This window comes from Chiloscyllium plagiosum, unplaced genomic scaffold (genome assembly GCF_037043375.1).
Source record: "Chiloscyllium plagiosum isolate Xiang-an unplaced genomic scaffold, Cpla_swu_hap1 HiC_scaffold_7, whole genome shotgun sequence".
Taxonomy (NCBI): domain Eukaryota; kingdom Metazoa; phylum Chordata; class Chondrichthyes; order Orectolobiformes; family Hemiscylliidae; genus Chiloscyllium; species Chiloscyllium plagiosum.
In genome coordinates, this window is record NW_028270145.1 from 78,812,678 (window position 1) to 78,816,459 (window position 3,782).

The following is a 3,782-nucleotide window of genomic DNA, read 5'->3' on the forward strand; positions in this document are numbered from 1 at the left end:
CAGTGTAAGCTAGGAAGAGGTCAAAGACTAGTCACACCTATTAGTTATTGAATTGGGAAGCAAGGATCTGTAGAAGAATTCCTAGTTTCCAATTCAACAAGGACAGCTGATGCATGGGAAGACACCACCTGCACATTCCCCTCCAAACCACACACCATCCATACTTATAAATATTTTGTCATTTCTTCAGTGTTGCTTGGTCAAAATCCTGGCATACATAGTGTCATAGAGCCATAGAGTCATACAGCACGGAAAGAGACCCTTCTGTCCAACTCATCCATGCTGACCAACTTTCCCAAACTAAACTCGTCCCACTTGCCTGCATTTGGCCCATATCCCTCCCAACCTTTCCTATTCATGTACCTGTCCAAATGTTTTTTGAATGTTGTTACTGTACTTGCATTTTCCACTTCTTTCTGGCAGTCCATTCCACACACGAACCACCCTCTGTGTGAAAATGTTGCCCCTCAGGTCCCTTTTAAATCTTTCTCTTCTCACCCTAAAATATTCCGTCTAGTTTTAAAATCACCCCAAGGAAAAGGCCTTCGACATTCACCTGACCTCTGCCCCTCATGACTCTCTAATTGTTGGTCTACCTAGACTGCAGCAGTTCAAGAAGGAAGCTCATTTTAACCTTCTCAAGGGCAATTAGGATGGACAATAAATGCTGGCCTGATCAGTGATGCTCACTTTAAATGAAGGAATCAATAAAATGACAAGTTTGACAGAGAAGAATGCAAATAAGTATTTTGAAAAATTCTGATGTTACAAGTATTATGAGCTGAACTTATTGTGTCCACAGATTATAAGCCAATTTATATCAATTTTCTTTTGTTACTAGCCGATTTTAAAGAAGTGCATTATTCGCTGACCGAATTGAAACTGAGTTGAATCTTTGGGATACACACTTTAGTTATAAGTTTAGCATTGGCGTGTCTGCAAATTAGTTATGATTTTTGTCGCAGGTTTTGAATATCTTGACAGTCATTCATTTAATTACTGAGCACAGTCAGATTGTAAAGTGATCTCGCAAGATATAATGCTTACTTGAATCACTGCAAGAATGTATTTAAAATTATATTCTCTGTAGATGTATGAGGAACAAGTTATGAAATGCTACAGCTTGCCCACGATCTTTTGCTTATTGAGATACGTTTACTTGTAAAGTTGTCTCATTATTTAAAGTTGATCAATAATTGATACTTGCTCCATTTAACTTCTATGATTTACAACATGAAAAACTAACAAAATAAAAAGAAAATGAATTTACATTTATGAAAGAATAGGATTTGTCTCCCAAATCCACTGCACTGCTTTTTAATAGTGAAAGACTCTATTCAATGAACAGCAGAATACTGTCAGTTAATAACAATAGCTCAAATGCATCATGATTATCTATTGTTTTCTCCTTTTTGGCGGATCAGTTCTCCACATTAAGCTATATGTTAAAGTTACTGAGAACAGAACTTACCACAATGATTTCCTTTGGCAACTGCTACAGAAAAAGCAGATCCTGTCAAGTGGATTAGGAATCTATTAAAGCAAGTGAGGGGAGGATATGACCTCTGACTTACCCCCAGGCCCAGTCATAAGGCATTCAAGAGGGATTTAGGGTATACGGTACAGGAAATAATTTGAAGATAATTGAGACATTTTTGTGCACGATAACAGCTAAAATGTTTAAGATCCGCCCTAATATGGTAGATAAAATTTTGAAAACCTGTCAATGTTGTAACTGAATCTTGACAAGTAAATAACCGAGGTAACATTTTATGTGAATAGAGGTTTATGTTTGGAATGTAGTTCAGTAAGTCTTAAAACAGTCAATGTGAACTTAAATTAGCATGGTATGCTTAACTCAAATAAAAAATAATCAATCAACAGCAAGTAAAGTGAACATTATCCAATTATACTCTTCACTTTTAAGAGTGTTATGACATTGCGCTATTTCCAAAATATTGAACATAAGAAGTTCTCAAAATCCAGATTATTGTGTATATGATACTGCTTGCATTTCTGAAAGTATTTTGTTGAGAGGAATCATGTTTATTTTAGATTTTTATCCAGATTTAAATTGCAAAGTGGTTTACTAACTTAAAGTATAAATCTCAATTCAACATAACACCCTTTCAGTTCGAGATTCCTGTTATTTAACTGTATGGATGACTATGCTTTACATTAATTTATAGCTGCACAAAAAGACACTGATATGTGCATCTAAAAAGGTTTATTAACTTTATTGTTATTAGTCACTTCTCAACAAGTATGGTCTGTGAAAAAGAAACTCAATAAAAGCGAAATTGTCCATTGGGAGCTGTGATGATGAGATAATCAATACAGTGTAATAATTAAAAGTCTGATTATTGTAATGAAAATTGGCACTCCACAGACTAGCTAAAGTCAATTATAAAATGGATACAGTTATAATAGCCATCATAGGTTTGTAAAAGAATATAGAAAAAGATTGTGATTATTTAAATATTTCTCTAAGTTAGATAATTTAAACTTCCAATGTCTGTTTCAGCATAAGCCTTCTACAGATAACTTGCATGATTTTCATTCTGTGGCAGATTAATTACCTCTCTTTCAAGACCACAATCATTATTCATCTCTTCAAACTAGTGCTTATTTTGCCCACATTCAGCTGTTTAAATCTGACCAATCAGGTCTTCATGCCTTCCACAGCATTTGAGGTTAGCTTAAACAAAGTCACAATTTCCTGTGCTTGTGACTTGAGAGCTTTATATTCACTTCTGTGCTCTTCAGCATGTCTGTGATATTTCTATTGGACAATTGCACCATCCTCTATGTACACATTTCTTTCATTGGTCAAATCAATACAAAGGCCCCTCACCTTATTCTGTTCTTACATTCCTGATGATGGCTACACTAAATACAGCACTGGCCTCTCTTCCTCGCTATCCCTCAACTACATAATCTCTGGAATTCCTTGTAGTGATTAGGACGAGATTGGCCATGTGGAACTCATTGAGTATGAGTTACAGATTGGGGCTGTTAACCTTGGCAAATCAGGGAGTCCGGGCTGACAGATATTAACAGGAGTGTCAGGGATTCACCCCACTCTAGGAACTGGCTCTGAGCTGACTAGTTAGAGTCTGTGTACTGTGCTTGTGTAAATAAAGGGTGACTTGGTGATGAGATATCAGCCTCCATGGAGTATTTCATTCCTCAAGGACCTGTTTTTGTTCACTCTGGTTCCGCATCTACAGTGTGATATCTGGCAATATAATCCACAGACATAGGTTCAGCTTATTCATATACACTGATATTTACTTTCCACCACTTCATTTCATGCTGACATTGCCTCAGTCTGTCTGTATTTATGCTTGACATCCATTTTCCAATAACAACATCCATTATCTTCAGCCGCTATCTCAAATTCTCTTCATGTAGCACGAATTCCATTCCACTAGCCAGTCCCTATCTCACACTAAATCAGACTGTTTGTAACCTTGCAATCCTATTTGATCCACAGATGAGCCTGTATTGCTCAATAAGACCAGGTACTGAAATGCTCAAACATCTCTTTTTTGCCTCCAGATTCAAAGCAGTCTTAATCATTCTCTACTGATTTAAACTTCTGATGCCCTGACCTCTCCTGGAACATTTCCTGCTCACTTTCTTTTCTTAATGACCTGCATTGCTTTCAGTCCATAAAAATCACAACATATTATAAAAACCGTCTTTAAACATCTTCATGATTTTGTTCTATCCTGTCTCTGTAGTCTTCAGAATCTCTGAAACTTGCAGAACCTTGAGTG